The sequence below is a fragment of the Equus quagga genome, chromosome 16 (assembly GCF_021613505.1).
Source record: "Equus quagga isolate Etosha38 chromosome 16, UCLA_HA_Equagga_1.0, whole genome shotgun sequence".
Classification (NCBI taxonomy): domain Eukaryota; kingdom Metazoa; phylum Chordata; class Mammalia; order Perissodactyla; family Equidae; genus Equus; species Equus quagga.
Window position 1 is genome coordinate 8511672 of NC_060282.1, and position 9835 is coordinate 8521506.

The 9835-nt window shown below is 48.0% G+C and overlaps 1 long non-coding RNA gene across 1 annotated transcript; it reads left to right on the plus strand.

Annotated features, from left to right (window-relative positions):
• The first annotated feature begins 140 nt into the window (after positions 1–140).
• Positions 141–4551, plus strand: LOC124227921 (uncharacterized). The gene is made up of 3 exons (XR_006885588.1): positions 141–319; positions 2819–2990; positions 4055–4551. It is a non-coding gene; the product is annotated as an uncharacterized LOC124227921 (long non-coding RNA).
• The last annotated feature ends 5284 nt before the right edge of the window (positions 4552–9835 follow it).

Genomic DNA, 9835 nt, shown 5'->3' on the forward strand with positions numbered 1-9835 from the left:
CAGAACTTTCATGTTTAGACAGAGAATCAGGACAAAGACCAAGGTGACAGCCATTCATAACTTAATTGGCATGTCTTTATCTCCTGTTAGTCTTTTCCCTCTTTAAACTTACATGGAATGCCCACTCTTTGCCAGGCACTTGCACTCGTGCCCTCAGGGAGCTTACAGTTCTGTGGGAGAATGCCATAAACAAGGAACAACAACGTGTGGGGCAGTCCAGCGAGCCCAGGAACACTCTGGAAGGACACCTCGCCTCCACCTGCCTGGTTGGGGTGCCTCGTCTGAGAAGGAGACTTCCAATCCGAGACGCGCGCGGAGGGTAAGAAGAAATGAGCCAGGCGAAGGGGAGCGGAGGGCAGACACGTGACTGTTTCCCAAGCAGGGGAGCATGGTGGTCCTCCCAAGAACTGGCAGGAATGCAATTGCAACAGGGTTTGAGGTGGAGAGAGCTCCGGGGCGAGATGAGCAAGGGCCAGTCCTCCAAGATCTCTGTGCCAACTGCTTGGACTGCATTCGGTCAGCAAAGGGAGAATGGGGCGAATTTAACGAGGAGCGTGGGGTGAGGTCCCTCGGACCCTCTGGCAATCTGACTCTGCTCTGACCCCCTCCACGTGGGGCGCTTTCAGCAGAGGAGGGAAGGTGGCTCCAACCCTTGGTGTAGACAGCTCTCCTTTGCGGGTTTCCAGCCTGTGTTGGGTAACCCGACTAGAAGGATGGTAACTCATACAATCATACACAGATCGGGACTAGGAGGTTCCTGGGACACTCGACTTTCCGTGGTAAAACCAGGAAGGTTCCAGACCAATGGAACCAGTTGGCCAACCTACCAGCAGGGTGCCATTCAACACCCCCACACTGGCGTATGGTCCTAGCGGTTCTTAAAAGAGTGAAGTATTTCCATACTTAGTGGTTTAGTAAATAGTGGCTCCCTGAGCCTCTGTCGTGTCCCCACAGCCCTGCCAGGCCAGCCCACTGGCCCAAGATCCCCCAGGACCTCCTCCCTTGGATCCTGGAACCAACGGGCTGACCCTTGGCACACCAGGGGCGTTCTTTCTGATTGGCCATGCCCATGCCATACCTACTGGCAAACAGCACCGTGGGTTACCCTCGCTTTGCTGTCCTTCCTTCTGCTATGCCTTGACCAGGCTCGGAGCTCAATGCATCTCCCCTGCCTCTCAAGATGCCCACCCACGGATGTGTAGAGCAGCTGCCATCTCCTTCTAGGGGTGGGAAGGAGGGTGGTAGCCAAAGATGGTGAACTAGAGCACAGTCCAGAGGTTTCTTCACTTGTCCTTCTTCTGGAGCACCTCCCAAGATGGCAGCCTGAGCCCATTTATGGAAACTGGCATAAGATTCTACACCAGCAACACCCAGCAAACTCTCCCCCCACTCCTAAGGACGGAAGTGAGCATAGTCAGGTTATAAATGAGTTTGTGAGCAGCCCTATGGGTTTCATCTACTTGGACAGCTTGATGCAGCGTGATAGAAAAGCTAATCAGCCACCTCTTAAACCTGACTTTGTTCTTTAACAATTGGCAATATTCGAGATTCCCATGGCCACTCTCTTTCAAGGGTACCAGTGTTCTCTCAGCTGTGACAGCATTTCTCTCTGAGCCAGTTACTGCAGGAACTTTCCATGAGGAGTTTGGGTTGTCTGTCCTCTACTACAGGTTGAAATATGCGTTTGTTGAGCTGCTCCTCGTGTGTGAGGTTAGGGAGATGACCAATCCCAAAGGCCCCATGCCTCATGGCCCTCCCAGTACAGTGAAGGGGCAGCCAAGGCGGGTCTTCAGGTTGGGTTCAGCCAAGGGGACACTCTGACAGGAGATCAGGAGGGCAGGAGGAGAGCGAGGTGTGGGCATTTACTCCTGGCTCCTTCTCTGAGTTATAGAGGGTTGGTGGTGTGTCTTTACCTGCGGCCACAGCCCTCAGGAGGTGGACTTTCCCACACAGGTGCTCTCTCCTGGTCTGGGTTCCAACACGCACTCCCTCTCCTGCGCCTGCAGGCTGGGGGACAGGGGGCCTGAAGTGCTGCGCTCTTTTTTTACTTCCTTAAACCCTGCCCACACATTAAACTCTCGTTAAATTGCCCACTTTGAGGGTTGCTGTCTAGTTCCTGCTGCGACCCTGACTGCTAAGGAGCTGCGCTCTAGAGCACCGTGATAAGAGGGAGGTGTAGGTCTCTGTGGGGCTGTGAGGAGCATCTATAATGGTGCCTGCGGAGGGCCGGCCCATTGGCTCAATCAGAATCCCTCTTACCCTGGGATCTAGTGAGCAGCGCTCACGCCTGGTTTCTTAAGGGATGTGTGTTAGTTTTCTAGAGCCGCCATCACAAAGTACCACTGACTAGGGGGTTTAAACACAAAAAGTAATTTCTTCACAGCTCTGGGGGCTCCAAGGCCAAGATCAAGGGTGGCACAGTTGGTTTCATCCTGAGGTCTCGCTCCTGGACTCGTAGCTGGCCATCTTCTCCCCGCTGTCCTTTCCATGGGCTGCATTCTGTGTGGGTCCACGTCCCAATCTCTTCTTGTTTTAAGGACACCAGTCATACTCGATCAGGGCCCACCCATATGACATCATTTTACCTTAGTTGCCTCTTTCAAGGCCTAGCTTCAAATACAGTCACATTCTGAGGTCCTGGGGGTTAGGGCTGCAACGTGAGAATTTTGCGGATGACACAGTTCAGCCCATGAAAGGTCGTAAGCCCCTCAAGGATAGGGACAGGGTCTTTTTGCAGCCCCGTATCCCCAGGTGCCTGGTTCCTGCTCTGTCACTCAATGCTTAAAGTGCCTTCTTACACATGTCCCTTCCCCCTCAGCTTCCTCATCTGCAGGGTGAGAGGTCGTCTCTCAGCATGTCAGTCATCTTGGGGTGCACGAGGTGACATCGCGGCTCCTCCCCTGTTTGCCTTTGGGCCAGCTGTGCTCCATCTCAGGATGCAAGCAGCTGTTTCAACAACGCGAGCTGCTGGTCACAAGGGGGCTGGCCAGGTGAGAGCTTGTGCATGAGTCATCTTTAGTCTGTGGTTGGGGCTATGGAGGGACAACCCAAAACAGCCACCTGAATGACAGTGGCCAAGGGCAGTCACCTTTGAATGTAACAGGGTGTCCCCTGTTTTCTTATATTCTTGCCTCCACTCATGACCAAACGTCCTGTGCCCAGTGTGCTATTTCTGGCCCCTGTGCCTTTGTTCCTTCTGCCTGAAGCCTTCTCCCTGTGGAGCCCCAGCGGCCCCTGAGTTTGGCCTTGTGGCGGGCTTTGCTGACTCTGCAGGCTGGGTCGTGTCCCCCTCGCTTTTCTCTCTTGTGCATGGTGCATTTATTCCCTCTATTGGCTACGAAATCCTGGAGGACAGATCCCGTGACCACATTTGTCATCTTTAGAGAACAGCTTTGGTAATTGGTGCGCGCTCCATAAATGCTTTAGGAATGAATGAATGACCTGACTCCTTTTTCATAATGCATTACTCCCTAGTGCTATTCAGCCAACGTGCTGACAGTTCTTTCACTTCCTTACACTAAATTGTCAATGCCCTACCAACTTATTCAGCCCCGTGGGCTCACATCATCTTCTGAGGCACAGGGTGTACTGGTGCTGGCCTGCAGGAGTGCCCTGTTCAACAGGGAAGACAGGCGTGCTAACAGGTGTGGCACACCATGTAAGAATCATGAAAAAGGGCTGTGGGAGTCACTAACTCTGCCTGGGAAGTAAGGAGGGCTTCACAGAGCAGGGGATATTTGGCTAGGGTGTTGAAGGATGCAAAGAAGTCCAATAGGTGGAGAAATGTAGGAAAAATATTCTGGACACAAAGGCTCACAGTCGTAAAGAGACCTGGCATAGTTACGAAATGGTGAGCTATTAGGTGAGGCGCAGCATGTCTGGTTTGACACGAAGCAGTTACTTGTACTATAAACAACCAAGTGGACTAGAACATTCACCCCCGCCAGTCAAAGTCCTCTTTTTCCACCAGCCTGTGAGCTCTCTGGTTTGGGCTGAAAAGGTATGCACAAGAATTTTATTAAAATGAGAAATCTCCTCCTTCCTCTCACTCCAGCATTGGCGGTGGAGGCAAGGCAGAAGGCCGGCGGGCCTGGCGGCTGGCCCCTGAACCAGAGTCCCTGTTAGAAGGAGACCAGCTGACTGTCTGCAGTGGGGCCAGGATGCTCAGCAGTCGGCTCAGTGCAGGCTTGGCAGAAACCGTGGGGACACGGGTGACAGCCTGGGCTTGAGCAAAGGCCAACAGGGCGAGTGGACTCTGACATCTCAAAGCAAAGCTCTGGGTGGGCGGCTCAGAGCACAGCCCTCACTGACCAGGCTTCTCTCCCACCGCCCTTGCACACCATGCTTCCCACTGAACACGGTGCCCAGGGGCCCATCTCCCTGCCAACTACCTGTCTGTACCCGCCACGGGGCTCAGACGAACACTGGCTTCTCCTTGCCATGCACTCCTGTTACCCAACCAGGTTCGTTTTTGCCCGCTGCCCAGAAAGCCAAACCCCGAGAGGACGAGATTGCTGCAGAGAGAGGGTTTACTCACAAGGCAGCCACGTGAGGAAGCGAGAGCATGAGCCTCAAATTTGCTTCCCCAAAAATAGGGGCTCAGGGATATTTATGGGATGGGGGCAAGGTGGTCTGAAACGTGGAGAGAGGTGACCGGAGGTGAGGAGAGGTGAGGTAATTGATGATCGGCACAAGCGTAGTCAGACTTCATGCCTCTTCATAGGGCCCATGTTCACAAAATGGTGGCATTAGTGTGATCTGAGGGTGGAGTTTTTGGCCTCTTGATGTCAACAGGTCGCCTACCAGACTTCTCCATGGGCCCCAGTTGATGGGTTGGTGGTCTCAACTGGCCTGAAGTGGACAAGGAATTCTAATTCCTGCAAAACAGCTCACATACCCATTACCATGGTGACCCAGGCACCAGGGAGATGTTATCTACAGGAGCCTAGTGGGAGTCAGACAGCATATTGCCTAAGCAGCTAGTTAACAATGGGCGGGTTAAACAGCTAAAAGCTATAATCAGTAATTGCAAAATGGAAAAAAACTTTATTTCCTAGCTACTTAATCAGCAATGGCTAACTCTCTGCCAGTTCCACTCATCCCCGGGACAGCTCTTTAGAACTGGAAGTGGATGATGGAGGGGCCATGCAGAAAGGCCTGGGCTAATTGTCATGTGGCCCTGTTCCCAGTCCTCAGCTTACTATGGTTTATGTGACATTGGGAAAGTCATTTAACTCCTTTTTGTGCTGTTCTCTCATCTTTAGAATGAGGCTTCTTATTGACGCCCTCCCTACCCCACATGACGCTGGTGCAGGCTACAAGCATGAAAGGGGTTGGAAAACTCTAGAAGGCTGGGTCCACATTGTCACTGTTGTTTGCTGTATTTGGTTTCATTTCCACTTGTTTTGGCAGCAGCAAGATTCGCTTGCACAGCAGCTATCCCTGGTGAGCGTATTTTTTGGGCCTCAAATGGTGGACGTGGTCTCAGAGTTGCTCAGTGAACTAAGCTGGACAGAATGTTTGACTCTGGGGTTCTTTGGGGAAGTGCCCGCTGGCTGCCACCCCCAGGGCTTCCTGCGGGAGGTGACTCCTTCCGCGGGCAGGCCCTTCCTGGGTTGTCCTTGGTGCCCTTTGCTCCTACTGCTTCCTTCTTTCCCAGCAGCCTCCTGGCCTGTCTTTGACCCAAATTCTAATTACCCTTAAGGCCTCAGCCAACTTTCTTCTTTCTTCCTCCATAAGCCTCTGGTTGAAAGACACTTTGGAGTCCATCCAGAGGTCTGTTTATCTAATTCCTTCTGGGGAAGCAAGCTAAAGACTCTACCTCCCGCAAATTGACACAGGGGCTCTCAAAATCCTCCTGCAGCCAAAGTTCTAGCTTCTCACCTGGCCAGGTTGGGTGACGTATCTTGTCCATTATCTATCGCTGGCAATAAACCACCCCACACCTAGTGCTTCAAATCAACAACATTTTCTACATAATTTCCCACAGTTCTGTGGGTTGACAAGGCTCAGCTGGGTCATTCTTCTGTGCCACAGGGAGGAGCCAGCGTCACTCATGCGTCCTCATTGGTTGGGGAGTGGCTGGGACTTGAATGGCCAGGAGGGTTGCTCATCCTCTGAGTTCTCTCGCCATGTAGCCTCCTTGTGGGGTGTTCTAGCTTGAGCTTCCTTACAGCAACTGATAAATGAAAACTTAAAACCTTACGAATCAAATTTCCTTAAACATTTACACACTTAGTCAAGTTATCCCGTTTCAACATAACTATGAGTCTAATATGACTTCTTCTGAATGCTTCAAATACCTTAAATACACAAAAGTTACTGCACCTTTGCCTAAGCCTACTTGTAAAAAGCATAACTATTGATTTGACTAATTTCTTTGTTATCTCTATAAAACTTATTTTTGTACTTTTCCAGGATTGCAATACCAGACTCAAAAGAGAAAAATCATCTTCTTCCCAGGTGCACTGAGATCTTGGCCTCTGGGTCGCTGATGGATGGATTCTTGGTTGGGACGCAGAATCCCGCTAGGTGACTCAAAATGGCTGTAGGCATTTGCTGGTAGGGGTGCCCTTTCTTAGACCAGGTTCCACGGCAATGTCAACAGAACTTATAAGCTAGTTCTTGCAATGTTTACCTCCACGCACATGAAAGCCTGGGTACACAATGTTCTGCTTCCGTTTTCAATTAACTTCATGATGCATCATTAGCATTTCATTATAATTAGCAGGGCCATATAGCAATTTAATCTGTCAGTCATTCTCCTGGGACATTTGGCTAATCCATTAACTGGCAGGACCAATTACCAAACCCTCTTTCTACCTGGTTACTTGTGACACCACTGGTCTTGACCTGCCCTTCCTGGTTTTGGTACAGTACCTACTCTTTCTGGAAATCTTTGACTTATAGTAAACTTATCTGCTCATCTCAGTTTATACAGATATACCATTTCATAAACAAACATAAAGAAGTCAAGAAAGAAACAGAACCCCACATATGCCAAACTTACCTACTCACTCAAATAACCTATTTTTACCCTTTCTTTGAATTACAACTCGCTTTGTAACTACACATAGTATTAACTTTCCTTTTTCTTTTTTTAACCATTAAGGACTCATGGTTTTCAGATTCAGCTTGTTCTTGTACATCAACAACCGTAGATTGAGTTCTTCTTTGTGACATCCAAGTTGTCACAACCTGACCACACAGGGGCCCCCTTTTCTTTTCAGCTGACTCCTTTGTCCTTTCAGCAAGGGCCCAGCATTTTTTGCAGCATCCTGGTTTCCTGGCCATAGCAAGATGTTTCAGGCCATTCTGATTTTCCCCTGCTCCCAAACAGGGACTCAGCTTCTTTGAAGGAGCCCTGGCTACTGCTAATGAAAAATACCACTGAGATCAATATTTGGGTGCTGAGGGTACGAGCAGACTGTGACGAGACAGCATGCTATGGCTTCTGGAAAGACAGAACTAGAAAAGATGTTGCTTCCTAAGGTCATAATTACGTTCATAGTGAGATGTTCTAATATTACTACATCCTTTTCTTTTATACAATTTTAAATGGATTTTTCTCTGACCATGTGCCTATTTGGATTTTTAACACTTCACTCAGACTGTGATTATCCCTATTGTTGATTTTATCATTGCTGTGTGCCTTAAGGCCCATTATTCTGAGGTCACCTGTGTGTATCCTTTATCAAAATCTGCTTTCAAGAAAGCATCTTACAAAATTATGTACATAAATTATTTCATTTTCATGTAAATGCATACTTGTCATATAGCTATTAGATATAATTATGAAATTGACACAAATATGTCCAATTATGTAAAAGAATTATATAACTAAATGCCATTTCACATCGAGACATTTATTGACACAAATTCATTCACGTACCCGCCACGAGAGGCTGAGTGCCACCAGGAGGCCAGCTGGGAAGCTGATCTCTTTTATGAGCTATCATTGAAGCAGGATGCCATTAATTATATAACTTTGAACAATTTATATTTAATTCCACTAATGTTTCTTCATTAATTGAAGGCATTTTGAAATATTACCGGCAAATGGAAAGAATAAAGAGGTTTATTCATTGAAAATGTGCAAATCACTCAAGAAAGCGATGAAGGAGCCAGGGGTGGACTCACCTCTCCCTTTGCAAATCTGATCCCATAGAAAGGGACTATCTCTTCATCATTTCCCTGCCTGTGACCAGGCCAGTTTTCAGGAATGATAGGCACTCGGTGACTCTTCTTTGAATAGAAAAGGAAGAAAATGCCATGGGAATAATGGAGAAAATCATAGCTGTCCAAATAATTAACCCAGGACCATCACTCCTAGTCCACAATTTCTTTTTTAAATTTGATCTTGTTAATATTCTGAGGTAATGGGCTTTTGCGACAAATTTTAAATGGCTTCATTTCCAGAATTCATTTTGGCCATAACATCCAGGAGCAATCCACCTGCTAATCAATAACTAACATTTAAATGCTGCTGCGAGAAAGGCAACCCAGCACAAAACCGATACTGTCAGCAACCCGGCGCAGCTCGAACTTCCTGATGGAAATCGACTCGCAGCCAAATAGTGATTATTGTAAACACTCAGAGTTCTAAATGGAAAAGCTCATCAATGCATCTTGTTGAGCAGTTCATTTCCAAATGACGCTGCCATGAGCTCCACCTAGCCATCTATCTGGTGATGTAGGTTGTGGGGGGTGTGTAGCAATCACCCTATGATTGCCTCGGAATTGGCTCTCTTGCGGGTGTGGTGGGTAGTTTGGGCACATCCTGGATGGTGCTGTGGTAAGGTGGGAAGAACACTGGGCATGGAGAGAACAGTTCCACACCTGGCTCTTCACTGGTTTGCTGTGTGATCTTAGAAAGCCACACCACCTCTCTGAACATTCATTCTCTCATCTAGAAAAGAATGAGAATTATCTCTGTCCCATTTAAATGAGAATGAAATGAAGGGGGCGGGGGAGGAGATATCTCTGAACATACATTTAATAGACTGGGCAAATTTGGGGTCTTATAATGACTCCTTATCTCCCAAGAACAGGATTAAGGAGCAGGGTAGAAAGGCTCCCAAGAAATCAGTTGGGTCATCAGAAACCTCAGTCAGTGTCCACAGCAGTTTCATTAATGGAAAAACAAGTGACAATGGAAACGAATGTGTTCATTCAGTCATGCTACTGTGCAGTAGGAGCTGGGAAAACAAGGAGGAAAAGACCTGTATGTGCACACCTGCTCTGTGCTCAAGAAGCTCACGGTCTAGCTCGTGGGGAGAGAGCTGTGCAAACAGGTAAATGCAATGGTGTGGGCAACAGGGCAAGGCAGTAGGAGCAGAGCTGTGGGAACACACAGGCACGAGCTTCAGGGCTGTCCGAAGGAGAATTTCTCAACAGAGCAGCGACAGAAGGGAGGTTATTGCAGGAAAAGACTTGCAACAGGCAAAGGTTAGCATGTCAGGGGATCCACAAAAATAAATCACTTGTTTCCCAAACTTCTCAACTGACGTTTCCTTTTGCATTTTTCAGCCTTCTCTCTGCACCATGTGTACTATTTTAAGCTGACTAATTTTTAAAAATGTAAATAAGTTTTATTTTAAAACTTTATTATCATAAATAAAAACATTATCATTTGTTATAAACGGAGGATAACCTTAAAAACACAAGCAACACAAACCCATTAATTTCTTCAATAAAGAGCTGTCAGGCTCAGTTCTAGTTTCTGGGGCTCACGAAGTGACCAAGACAGAGAGAAGCGATCGAGATAAATTAATGCCCGATAGTAACTGATACCAGGTAGAAAACAGAAAGTGACTTCGGAGGGTTACTTTAAACT